We start from the raw sequence: 14,785 nt of genomic DNA, 5'->3' as shown, positions 1-14,785 counted from the left end.
AGTGTGGCGATACAGAGGGGAAATGTGCACTGCATCCAGGGTTCCTGCCCGCCATCTGAGGAGCTGGAGGAACTCGACAACCTATGATAACCATCTTTGTAACCCATATGTAACCCCTTTTTTGTAACAAAGTTCAAATAAAGTAAATATATATGTGTACATACAAAAGAATGGGGGTGGTAGAAGATAATATTAATGTTCAGTGAGAAACCACAAGGTCTCCTCTGAATACTTTTTATTTTCTTCTCCGAGGCTATGGGTCCCCACATTGGCACCAGAGGTGGTACCCTATATATATATATATATATATATATATACATATATATATATATATATATATATATATATATATACATATATATATACATATATATATATATATATATATATACATATATATATACATATATATATATACATATATATATATATACATATATATATACATATATATATATATATATATATATATATATATATATATATATACATATATATATATATATATATATATATATATATATATATATATATATATATATATATTAGTATATTTTGGTAGCAGTCTTTCCTGTAGACATATATTATTAAATATGACCGAAAAAGTAAGATTAATAATTCTAACACGAATTTTCTCAATCTTTCGTACATTACGCTTCACTGTTGGAGGTAAATCAAAAATCACTTCTCCAAAATTTATTTTTATTTCTAGTCTGACGCGACACGGGCGCGTTTCGTAAAACTTATTACATTTTCAAAGACTTCACAAATACACAACTGATTAGAACTTACGTCTCTCTGATATTATATCTACATTTGAGTGAGGTGGGAAGGGTGATGTGGCATTAACACAAGACAGAACAGGAGGGGATATTAATAGGGTATTAAAAGTATCAACACAAGACAGAACAGAAACAATGGGTATTGAAGAGAAGTGTTTGTAGAAAGCCTATTGGTCCATATTTCTTGATGCTTCTATATTGGAGCGGAGTCTTGAGGTGGGTAGAATATAGTTGTGCAATAATTGGCTGTTGATTGCTGGTGTTGACTTCTTGATGTGTAGTGCCTCGCAAACGTCAAGCCGCCTGCTATCGCTGTATCTATCGATGATTTCTGTGTTGTTTACTAGGATTTCTCTGGCGATGGTTTGGTTATGGGAAGAGATTATATGTTCCTTAATGGAGCCCTGTTGCTTATGCATCGTTAAACGCCTAGAAAGAGATGTTGTTGTCTTGCCTATATACTGGGTTTTTTGGAGCTTACAGTCCCCAAGTGGGCATTTGAAGGCATAGACGACGTTAGTCTCTTTTAAAGCGTTCTGTTTTGTGTCTGGAGAGTTTCTCATGAGTAGGCTGGCCGTTTTTCTGGTTTTATAGTAAATCGTCAGTTGTATCCTCTGATTTTTGTCTGTAGGGATAACATTTCTATTAACAATATCTTTCAGGACCCTTTCCTCCGGGTCCTGAAAGAGGGACAGAGGGACGAGGAAAGGGTCCTGAAAGATATTGTTAATAGAAATGTTGAGTCACTTCGACAATCTGTACGTGGGTGTGGGTATCTGGCTGATGATTGGCCGAAGTGGGTTTCCAGGCTTATGAGTCTTGATATTTCCATACTCGTATCCAGGTTTATATTCCCCAGTAATCTTTGGCAGGTGGAGTCCGGATTTCTTGACGTTCTTGAAAGCAAAGGTCAACAAATTGATCGAAACTGTGAACGCCAAGAAATCCGGACTCCACCTGCCAAAGATTTCCATACTGGTTTCCACACTGCAGTCTACACTAAGGAAACAAACATAGGAATGTGCCTCAATGCCAACAGTGACTGCCCAGACAGGTACAAGAGGAGTGGCGTTAACGCATATGTCGACCGTGCTCTCAGCCACAGCTCAGGATGGAAGCAAGTCGATGAAGAACTCTGTAGGGTAAGGCTTGTCCTAGTCAACAACGGCTTCTCCAATGGTTTCGTTGAAGACATCATAAGAAGGCAGGTGAAACGCCATGCAACCTCTGAAGAGACAATTAACACAACACCTGTACCCCCTATTAGACTATTTTACAGAAACCTCTTTTCCACAGCTCACAAAACGGAGGAAAGGGTCCTGAAAGATATTGTTAATAGAAACGTTATCCTTACAGACAAAAATCAGAAGATACAATTGACGATTTACTATAAAACCAAGAAAACGGCCAACCTACTCATAAGAAACTCTCCAGACACAAAGCAGAACGCTTTAAAAGAGACCAATGTCGTCTATGCCTTCAAATGTCCACTTGGGGACTGTAAGCCTCAAAGAATTCAGTATATAGGCAAGACAACAACATTTCTTTCCAGGTGATTAACGATGCATAAGCAACAGGGCTCCATTAAGGAACATATAATCTCTTCCCATAACCAGACCATCACCAGAGAAGTCTTATCAAAAAACACGGAAATCATCGATAGATACAGCGATAGCAGGCGGCTTGATATCTGCGAGGCACTACACATTAAGAAGTCGACACCAGCAATCAACAGCCAATTAATGCACAACTATATTCTACCCACTTCAAGACTCTGCATCAATATAGAAGCATCAAGAAATATGGGCCAATAGGCCCTTTGCAGTTAGTTCCATTCTTCCCTTTAACCTACAAAATATTATACCCATTGTTTCGTGTTCTGTCTTGTGTTGAAAGTTTGTTTTCACCTCATCCAAACTCATCTTTAACTTAAAATAATATTATACCCATTGTTTCGTGTTCTGTCTTGTGTTGAAAGTTTTGTTTTCACCTCATCCAAAACTGTTGTAACATATCACCTCACCCAAATGCAGGTATAAAAAATCAAAGCTGTTTCAACTCTGTTTAGCGTTTGCAAAGTTATAGTTGTGTGTGTGTGTAAACCAAAGTCTTTGAAAATTTAATAAGTTATTACAAAACGCGTTCAAGTGTCGCGTCAGACTAGAAATAAAAATGAATTTTGGAGAATTGATTTTTCAATTACCATCAACAGTGAAAAAAAACATAAGAAATATTGAGAAAATTCGTGTTAGAATTATTAATCTTACTTTTTCGGTCATATTTAATAATATATGTCTACAGGAAAGACTGCTATCAAAATATTCTAATATATATATATATATATATATATATATATATATATATATATATATATATATATATATATATATATATATATATATATATATATACATATATATATATATATACATATATATATATATATATATATATATATATATATATATATATATATATATCTATATATCGGGCCTTGCAATATATATATATATATATATATATATATATATATATATCGGGCCTTGCAATATATATATATATATATATATATATATATATATATATATATATATATATATATATATATATATATATATATATATATATATATATGTCGTACCTAGTAGCCAGAACGCACTTCTCGGCCTACTATTCAAGGCCCGATTTGCCTAATAAGCCAAGTTTTCCTGAATTAATATATTTTCTCTAATTTTTTTCTTATGAAATGATAAAGCTACCCATTTCATTATGTGTGAGGTCAATTTTTTTTATTGGAGTTAAAATTAACGTAGATATATGACCGAACCTAACCACCCCTACCTAACCTAACCTATCTTTATAGGTTAGGTAGCAGAAAAAGTTAGGTTAGGTTAGGTTAGGTAGGTTAGGTTGCCGAAAAACAATTAATTCATGAAAACTTGGCTTATTAGGCAAATATATATATATATATATGTCGTACCTAGTAGCCAGAACGCACTTCTCAGCCTACTATGCAAGGCCCGATTTGCCTAATAAGCCAAGTTTTCATGAATTAAATGTTTTTCGACTACCTAACCTACCTAACCTAACCTAACCTAACTTTTTCGGCTACCTAACCTAACCTATAGAGATAGGTTAGGTTAGGTTAGGCAGGGTTGGTTATGTTCGGTCATATATCTACGTTAATTTTAACTCCAGTAAAAAAAATTGACCTCATACATAATAAAATGGGTATCTTTATCATTTCATAAGAAAAAAATTAGAGAAAATATATTAATTCTGGAAAACTTGGCTTATTAGGCAAATCGGGCCTTGCATAGTAGGCTGAGAAGTGCGTTCTGGCTACTAGGTACGACATATATATATATATATATATATATATATATATATGTCGTACCTAGTAGCCAGAACTCACTTTTTGGCCTACTATTCAAGGCCCGATTTGCCTAATAAGCCAAGTTTTCCTGAATTAATATATTTTTTCTAATTTTTTTCTTATGAAATGATAAAGCTACCCATTTCATTATGTATGAGGTCAATTTTTTTTTATTGTAGTTAAAATTAACGTAGATATATGACCGAACCTAACCAACCCTACCTAACCTAACCTAATCTATCTTCATAGGTTAGGTTGGGTTAGGTTGCCAAAAAAGGTAGGTTAGGTTAGGTTAGGTAGGTTAGGTAGTCTAAAAAACATTAATTCATGAAAACTTGGCTTATTAGGCAAATCGGGCCTTGTATAGTAGGCTGAGAAGTGCGTTCTGGCTATTAGGTACGACATATATATATATATATATATATATATATATATATATATATATATATATATATATATATATATATATATATATATATATATATATATATATATATATATATATATATATATATATATATATATATTATATATATATATATATATATATATATATATATATATATATATATATATATATATATATTATATATATATATATATATATATATATATATATATATATATATATATATATATATATATTATATATATATATATATATATATATATATATATATATATATATATATATATCGGGCCTTGCAATATATATATATATATATATATATATATATATATATATATATATATATATATATATATATATATATATATATATATATATATATATATATATATATCGGGCCTTGCAATATATATATATATATATATATATATATATATATATATATATATATATATATATATATATATATATATATATATATATATATATATATATATATGTCGTACCGAGTAGCCAGAACGCACTTCTCAGCCTACTATGCAAGGCCCGATTTGCCTAATGAGCCAAGTTTTCCCGAATTAATATATTTTCTCTATTTTTTTTCTTATGAAATGATAAAGCTACCCAATTCATTATGTTTGAGGTCATTTTTTTTATTGGAGTTAAAATTATCGTAGATATATGATCGAACCTAACCAACCCTACCTAACCTAACCTAACCTATCTTTATAGGTTAGGTTAGGTTAGGTAGCCGAAAACGTTAGGTTAGGTTAGGTTAGGTAGGTTAGATAGACGAAAAACCATTAATTCATGAAAACTTGGCTTATTCGGCAAATCGGGCCTTGCATAATAGGCTGAGAAGTGCATTCTGGCTACTAGGTACGACATTATATATATATATATATATATATATATATATATATATATATATATATATATATATATATATATATATATATATATATATGTATATATGTCGTACCTAGTAGCCAGAACGCACTTCTCAGCCTACTATGCAAGGCCAAATTTGCCTAATAAGAAAGTTTTCCTGAATTAATATATTTTCACTAATTTTTTTCTTATGAAAAGATAAAGCTACCCATTTCATTATGTATGAGGTCAACTTTTTTTATTGGAGTTAAATTTAACGTAGATATATGACCGAACCTAACCAACCCCACCTAACCTAACCTAACCTATCTTTATAGGTTAGGTTAGGTTAGGTAGCCGAAAAAGTTAGGTTAGGTTAGGTTAGGTAGGTTAGGTTGTCGAAAAACAATTAATTCATGAAAACTTGGCTTATTAGGCAAATATATATATATATATGTCGTACCTAGTAGCCAGAACGCACTTCTCAGCCTACTATGCAAGGCCCGATTTGCCTAATAAGCCAAGTTTTGATGAATTAATTGTTTTTCGACTACCTAACCTACCTAACCTAACCTAACTTTTTCGGCTACCTAACCTAACCTAACCTATAAAGATAGGTTAGGTTAGGTTAGGTAGGGTTGGTTAGGTTCGGTCATATATCTACGTTAATTTTGACTCCAATAAAAAAAAATCGACTTCATACATAATGAAATGGGTAGCTTTATCATTTCATAAGAAAAAAATAGAGAAAATATATTAATTCAGGAAAACTTGGCTTATTAGGCAAATCGGGCCTTGCATAGTAGGCTGAAAAGTGCGTTCTGGCTACTAGGTTCGACATATATATATATATATATATATATATATATATATATATATATATATATATATATATATATATATATATATATATATATATATATATATATATATATATATCACACACAGAATACTCCTCACCCTAGAAGGATTCGAAGCCGACAGTCTTAGGTGCATTCGAACTCCATGAACCTTTGTGTGCTCAGTACTTTCACCACTAGTCCACAACAACTCCTAAAAGAATTTTTAGTCGTGAGAGACCTTAACTCAATTCCCAACAGCACTCGATGTGTGTGTGTACTCACCTAATTTTACTCACCTAATTGTGCTTGCGGGGGCTGGGCTTTGGCTCTTCGGTCCCGCCTCTCAATTGTCAATCAACTGGTGTACAGATTCCTGAGCCTACTGGGCTCTATCATATCTACATTTGAAACTGTGTATGGAGTTAGCCAACACCACATCACTTCCTAGTGCATTCCATTTATTAACTACTCTGACACTGAACAAATTCTTTCTAACGTCTCTGTGGCTCATTTGGGTACTAAGTTTCCACCTGTACTCACCTAGTTGTACTCACTTAGTTGTGCTTGCGGGGGTTGAGCTCTGGCTCTTTGGTCCCGCCTCTCAACTGTCAATCAACAGGTGTACAGGTTCCTGAGCCTATTGGGCTCTATCATATCTACACTTGAAACTGTGTATGGAGTTAGCCTCCACCACATCACTTCCTAATGCATTCCATTTGTCAACCACTCTGACACTAAAAAAGTTCTTTCTAATATCTCTGTGGCTCATTTGGGCACTCAGTTTCCACCTGTGTCCCCTAGTGCGTGTGCCCCTTGTGTTAAACAGCCTGTCTTTATCAACCCTGTCAATTCCCTTGAGGATCTTGAATGTGGTGATCATGTCCCCCCTAACTCTTCTGTCTTCCAACGAAGTGAGGTTTAATTCCCGTAGTCTCTCCTCGTAGCTCATACCTCTCAGCTCGGGTACTAGTCTGGTGGCAAACCTTTGAACCTTTTCCATTTTAGTCTTATGCTTGACTAGATATGGACTCCATGCTGGTGCCGCATACTCCAGGATTGGTCTGACATATGTGGTATATAATGTTCTGAAAGATTCCTTACACAAGTTTCTAAAGGCCGTTCTTATGTTAGCCAACCTGTCATATGCTGCTGCTGTTATCATCTTGATATGAGCATCAGGAGACAGGTTTGGCGTGATATCAACCCCCAGGTCTTTCTCTCTCTCGGACTCTTGAAGTATTTCATCTGCCAAGTGATACCTTGTATCTGGTCTCCTGCTTCCTACCCCAATCTTCATTACATTACATTTGCTGGATTAAACTCTAACAGCCATTTGTTCGACCATTCCTGCAGCTTGTCCAGGTCTTCTTGAAGCCTCAAGCTGTCCTCCTCTGTCTTAATCCTTCTCATAATTTTGGTGTCGTCAGCAAACATTGACCAAAACACAAACTGTGTTCTCTTGTTCGTGTCCCACCCGTGCTGAAGAGTTTGTCTTTGTCCATCTGTCAATTCCCTTGAGAATTTTGAAGGTGGTTGTCATGTCTCCCCTTACTCTTCTGTTTTCCAGGGATGTGAGGTTCAGCTCCTGTAGCCTTTCCTCGTAGCTCATTCCTCTCAGTTCCGGGATAAGCCTGGTGGCATATAGCTGAATCTTCTCTAGCTCTGTCTTGTATTTATCTAGATATGGACTCCAGGCTGAAGCTGCATACTCCAGGATTGGTCTTACATAAGTGGTATACAGGGTTCTGAAAGATTCTTTACACAAGTTTCTAAAAGCAGTTCTTATGTTGGCCAGTCTAGCACATAGGTCTAGCATATGTGTGTGTGTGTGTGTGTGTTTGTGTGTGTACTCACCTAGTTGTACTCACCTAGTTGTGCTTGCGGGGGTTGAGCTCTGGCTCTTTGGTCTCGCCTCTCAACCGTCAATCAACAGGTGTACAGATTCCTGGGCCTATTGGGCTCTGTCATATCTACACTTGAAACTGTGTATGGAGTCAGCCTCCACCACATCACTTCCTAATGCATTCCATTTGTCAACCACTCTGACACTAAAAAAGTTCTTTCTAATATTTCTGTGACTCATTTGGGCGCTCAGTTTCCACCTGTGTCCCCTTGTGCGTGTGCCCCTTGTGTTAAATACCCTGTCTTTATCTACCCTATCAATTCCCTTGAGAATCTTGAATGTGGTGATCATGTCCCCCCTAACTCTTCTGTCTTCCATCGAAGTGAGGTTTAATTCCCGTAGTCTCTTCTCGTAGCTCATACCTCTCAGCTCGGGTACTAGTCTGGTGGCAAATCTTTGAACCTTTTCCAGTTTAGTCTTAACCTTGACTAGATATGGACTCCATGCTGGGGCGGCATACTCCAGGATTGACCTGACATATGTGGTATAGAAAATTCTGAATGATTCTTTACACAAATTTCTGAATGCCGTTCGTATGTTGGCCAGCCTGGCATATGCCACTGATGTTATCCTAACAACATAGAACGTAATAACATATGTAATAACATAGAACGTAAAGGCAATGTAAAGGATCTGGGTGTACCTTACCTTTTGAAGAACACAATAAAGTAGCCGTCACAACTGCAAGAAAAATGACAGGTTGGATAACAAGAACTTTTCACACTAGAGATGCTATACCGATGATGACACTTTTCAAAACGCTTGTGCTCTCTAGAGTGGGGTACTGCTGCACAATGATAGCCCCTTTCAAAGCTGGAGAAATTGCTGACCTGGAGAGCGTGCAGAGATCCTTTACTGCTAGAGCCCACTCAGTAAAACACCTAAATTATTGGGACCGACTAAAGAGCCTAAATCTGTACTCCCTTGAGCGCAGGCGGGAGAGATACATAATAATTTACACGTGGAAAATATTAGAGTGGCTGGTCCCAAACCTGCACACAGAAATAACATCACATGAGAAAAGAAGACATGGCAGGATGTGCAGAATACCCCCGTTGAAAAGCGGAGGTGCAACAGGTACTCTGAGAGAGAACTCTATCAATATCAGAGGCCCGAGACTGTTCAACTCGCTTCCGCTACACATAAGGGGCATAACTGGCAATCCCCTCACAGTGTTCAAGAGAGAACTGGATAAGCACCTCCAAAGGATACCTGATCAACCAGGCTGTGACTCATACGTCAGGCTGCGAGCAGCCGCGTCCAACAGCCTGGTTGATCAGTCCAGCAACCAAGAGGCCTGGTCGACGACCGGGCCGCGGGGACGCTAAGCCCCGGAAGCACCTCAAGGTAACCTCAAGGTAAGGTATCCTCTTGATATGTGCTGCAGGAGACAGGTCTGGCGTGATATCAACTCCCATGTCTTTTTCTTTCTCTGACTCCTGAAGAATTTCCTCTCCCAGATGATACCTTGTATTTGGCCTCCTGCTCCCTACACCTATCTTCATTATATTACATTTGGTTTGGTTAAACTCTAACAACCACTTGTTCGACCATTCCTGCAGTTTGTCTAGGTCTTCTTGAAGCCTCAAACAGTCCTCTTCTGTTTTAATCCTTCTCATAATTTTGGCATCGTCCGCAAACATTGAGAGAAATGAATCTATACCCTCCGGGAGATCATTTACATATATCAGAAACAAGATAGGACCGAGTACATAGCACTGTGGGACTCCACTGGTGACTTCATGCCAATCGGAGGTCTCACCCCTCACCGTAACTCTCTGCTTCCTATTGCTTAGGTACTCCCTTATCCACTGGAGCACCTTACCAGCTACACCTGCCTGTCTCTCCAGCTTATGTACCAGCCTCTTATGCGGTACTGTGTCAAAGGCTTTCCAACAATCCAAGAAAATGCAGTCCGCCCAGCCCTCTCTTTCTTGCTTAATCTGTGTTACCTAGTCATAGAATTCTATTAAGCCAGTCAGGCAAGATTTACCCTCCCTGAACCCATGTTGTCGATCTATCATGAAGTCCCTTCTCTCCATATGTGCTACCAGGTTTTTTCTCACGATCTTCTCCATCACCTTACATGGTATACAAGTCAAGGATACTGGCCTGTAGTTCAGTGCCTCTTGCCTGTCGCCCTTTTTGTATATTGGGACCACATTCGCCGTCTTCCATATTTCTGGCAGGTTTCCCGTCTCCAGTGACCTACTATACACTATGGAGAGTGGCAAGCAAAGTGCCTCTGCACACTCTTTCAGTACCCATGGCGAGATCCCGTCTGGACCCACAGCCTTTCTAACATCCAGGTCCAGCAGGTGTCTCTTGACCTCCTCTCTCGTAATTTCAAACTCTTCCAAGGCCGCCTGGGTTACTTCCCTTTCTCCTAGCACAGTGACCTCACCTTGTTCTGTTTTGAAGACCTCTTGGAACCTCTTGTTGAGTTCATCACACACCTCTTTGTCATTCTCTGTATACCTGTCCTCGCCTGTTCTAAGTTTCACTTCTTGTTCTTTCACTGTTGTTTTTTTTCTGATGTGACTGTGGAGTAGCTTTGGTTCGGTCTTGGTTTTGTTTGCTATACCAGTTTCAAACCTTTTCTCTGCTTCTCTTCTCACCCTGACATACTCATTCCTGGTTCTCTGGTATCTCTCTCTGCTTTCTGGTGTTCTGTTATTCCGGAAGTTCCTCCACGCCCTTTTGTTCAGTTTCTTTGCTTTCATACATGCCCTATTATACCATGGATTCTTCTTTTGCTTCTCGGATTTTTCATTTTGGGCCGGGATGTATCTGCTTACTGCCTCCTGACACTTTTGGGTGACAAAGTCCATCATATCTTCTACAGACTTAGCTCTGAGGTCTGTGTCCCAAGGTATTTCCCTTAGGAAGCTTCTCATCTCCTCATAATTTCTCTTTCGGTATGCCAGCCTTTTGTATCCTAGTTCTTTTTTTTTTTTGGGGGGGGGGGAATTCCTAGCTCTACCAGGTACTCAAAGTTCAATACACTGTGATCACTCATTCCCAAGGGCGCTTCCATTTTGACTTCCCTTATATCCCACTCATTTAGGGTAAATATCAGAACAAGCATTGCTGGTTCATCCTCTCCTCTCATTCTTATTGGATCCTTGATGTGCTGGCTTAGAAAGTTTCTTGTTGCCACGTCCAGCAGCTTAGCTCCTCATGTTTCTGGTCCTCCATGCAGGTCTCTGTTCTCCCAATCTATCTTCCCATGGTTGAAGTCTCCCATGATTAGTAGTCCAGATCCATTCCTGCTAGCAACAGAAGCTGCTCTCTCTATCATGTTAATGGTGGCCATATTGTTTCTATCATATTCCTGTCTGGGTCTTCTGTCATTTGGTGGCAGATTATATATGACTACGACTATAATTTTTTGCCCTCCAGTTGTTATTGTTCCTATTATGTAGTCACTGAAACCTTCACATCCCTGAACAACCAACTCCTCAAAATCCCAGCCTTTTCTTACCAGCAGAGCTACACCACCCCCGCCTCTTCCTTCTCTCTCTTTCCTCGTAACATAATAGTCCTGTGGGAACACTGCATTTGTTATTGTTTTCGTCAGCTTTGTTTCTGTGAGAGCTATTATTTTCCTCTAGTTTTCCTCTAGTACCCATTCTCCAAGTTCATTTGCTTTATTTGTAATACCATCCATGTTAGTGTACATTGCCTTGAGGCTCACTTTCTTCTGTCCCTTCTCAAATCTCCTCCTTGGTGAATGTTCTGCTGGTGGAGGAAGCTGTGCCATGGGTCTAAGGATTTGTGAGGTGGATAACAGGGTTGCAGAGGATACTGGGATGAGGGGTAGGGGGTCAAGTGAAGGGGGAAGGACAGGAAGGGTATGGGGTGAACGAGGCGGATGGACAGGAAAGAAATGGAGGTTTTCTATGCAGAGGAGGGTGGTGGGGTTGCCCTCCCCGCTGGTGTTACTGGGTAGCTGGTTGTGGGTTCCCCCCTCGCCTCTGGGGGTGATGTGTTGGGAGCTGTGGTTTCCTGGTTTTCCCCTCTCGCCCTGCACTTCTTCCTTGCTTCTGCCGCCATGGCTCTCTCCTCCCTCGTCATGTCCCTCTGGAGGAATACTTTTTTGAATTCTCCCACATGTTGCAGGTGGCTTTTCTTTGTTAGAATCGTGTCCTTTGTGTTCTCGTTTGCAAACACTATCTTTAACACACTGTCTCGGTCTTTTTTGTACCAGCCTAATCTGAAAACCTTCTCAATGCTATGCTCAGCCCCATCCATGTCTAGTGCCTTCAGTATTTCATTCACTGCCGCTTTGTCCTTATCATTCCACTCTTTCCTATAAGAGCCTTCCTGCTCTTTAATACCTACAGCTACCACTCCTCTTTTCCTTTCCAGCAGCTGGGTAGCGGAGCGTGCCGCTTCCTGTGAGGTGGCTGCTTTCATGGCTACCTCCATCACTGCAGACATTACTTCAGAGTTGTTTTTTTAGCATTTCTGCAAATGTTGCTTTTAATGTGGCATTCTCTTCCAAAGTACTATTACCACCTTCTCCCTGGGTGGTTATCCGAGTCTCAGCATCGATGCTGTTCTCTTTGAGGGCTCTAATCTCCTCCTTTGCTGCTGTCAGCTCTCTTTTTAGGTTGCTTATTTCATTCTTCATTTCCTGCATCTCACTCTTGATGTCCTCCAGAAACTGGTCAAACACTTCCTTCATTTCGTCGCCTGAACTTTTCCCTGTTCCCCTGTTACTTCTGGCTGTCATGCTTGACCCTGTTCCTAGTTGTGCCGTGATAGGATTCGTCAGAAGGGCAGAGTGGGGTGGGAGAGAGAGAGAGAGATAGTGAGAGAGGGAGAGAGGGAGAGAGAGAGAGAGAGAGAAAGAGAGAGAGAGAGAGAGAGAGAGAGAGAGAGAGAGAGAGAGAGAGAGAGAGATAGAGAGAGAGAGAGAGAGAGAGAGAGAGAGAGAGAGAGAGAGAGAGAGAGAGGGAGGGAGAGAGAGAGATAAAGAGAGAGGTAGGGGGAGAGAGAGATAGAGATAAAGAGCAAGGGAGGGGGAGAGAGAGAGAGAGAGAGAGAGAGAGAGAGAGAGAGAGAGAGAGAGAGAGAGAGAGAGAGAGAGAGAGAGAGAGAGAGATAAAGAGAGAGAGAGAGAGAGAGAGAGAGAGAGAGAGAGAGAGAGAGAGAGAGAGAGAGAGAGAGAGAGAGAGAGAGAGGAGAGAGAGAGGAGAGAGAGGAGAAAGTGGGAGAGAGAGAGAGAGGGGGGGATGCGGGGGACTGGGGGGTGGGGGGCGGTGGTGGCGACCAGGTCAGGTCAGGTTAGATGGGGGGTAAGAGAGGAGGTGGGGTATAGTAGGGGCTTGGCTCTTTCCACAAAAGGTGTTAATCCTTTCTTCCCTGACTGAACGTTTGTGTGTGCGTATGTGTGTGCATTTTTGCATGTGCGTGCGTGCATACGTACGTGGGCGTGCGTGCGTGTGTCACGAGTCCCCTTAAGCGTTACCTCTACCTAAATGAGCCACGTTGAGATTTTAAATATATATGATATCCTGATCAAGAATTTGATAATATTTCACCTCAATCTGTACACCTGATTAATTGACCAGAGAGGGGGGTACATACCAGTCTGCCTCCTGCTCACACAACCAGATGAGTAAGGACGATGTATGATGACGATGGTTATCCGTCGTTGTCTCCCACTAGGTGATTCACTGAGTGCTAGTAGATTGATGAAGTCAGTTCTTCTCTATCTACACAAAGCTCTGGAGTCAGTCACTGTATCGTTGTGTGACAATTCACCAATTTACTTTACCACTGATCAGAGTCACCACTCAACAAACACAATCAGGTAGTTCCATGGCGGGTCGACCCACGCTGGCCGTCAGGTCAGGTCGCTTCACGCAGTCCTCCACACTTATATGCTCTGGTGATGCCACTAGCTCCACTTCGTTTCTTCGCACTATCGCTAGCAATATGACTATGCTATATGTGTGTGTGTGTGTCTGTGTGTGTGTGTGTGTGAATAAACACAGCAGCATTTTGACTCGTTAATTTTCTAATGTTTTTTTCAATTGTATGTAAATGCCTTCTACCACCTTCATCTTTCAAACCTATTCCCAACTTATTTTCTCTCTAGTTCACCTGTCCCCTATCTTTCCTTCCCCTCTCTTCAAATATGCTTCCATTCTCTCTCCATCTCTTCCATCATTGCCCTTTCCTTCCATTTCGCCCTTGTCCTGTCTTTCTTTATCTATATGTCTGTCTCTGTTTAATGTCTGAATTTATAGGTGTAATGCTGTCTGTATTTCTCCGATTTTTTCTGTCTTCCTGTCACTCCCTCTTCCTTAGGTCCAGTTGACCCTGTCTCTGCAGGTCTATCTCTTTCTGCCTGTCTCTCTTCTTATGTTTACATTCTGTCTCTTATAAAATAATATAATAGTTTTCCATTAGCATGTGTGATATATTCAAAAATATATGAGTTTCTCATTGGCTTTGAGAAAGGTGTCAGGGTTTTAGGATGGTCGAGGCTTAGTTTTAATTTAAATTATTTCATCCTTTAATCCCTTATTATGGCGAATAAATTATTTCTGTTAATTTTCCCAATATCAGTGCATAATGTTTTAAATTTTT

The 14,785-nt window shown here is 39.2% G+C and overlaps 1 protein-coding gene across 1 annotated transcript in view; it reads right to left on the bottom strand.

Moving 5' to 3' along the window:
- Positions 1 to 14,785, bottom strand: part of LOC123749429 (probable glutamate receptor) — a 139,097-nt gene that overhangs the window by 27,122 nt on the left and 97,190 nt on the right. The gene's annotated exons all lie outside the window — the stretch shown is intronic.

The sequence above is a fragment of the Procambarus clarkii genome, chromosome 4 (assembly GCF_040958095.1).
Source record: "Procambarus clarkii isolate CNS0578487 chromosome 4, FALCON_Pclarkii_2.0, whole genome shotgun sequence".
Classification (NCBI taxonomy): domain Eukaryota; kingdom Metazoa; phylum Arthropoda; class Malacostraca; order Decapoda; family Cambaridae; genus Procambarus; species Procambarus clarkii.
The sequence above is the reverse complement of the archived record's forward strand: the minus strand, read 5'-3'. Positions and strand labels throughout refer to the sequence as shown.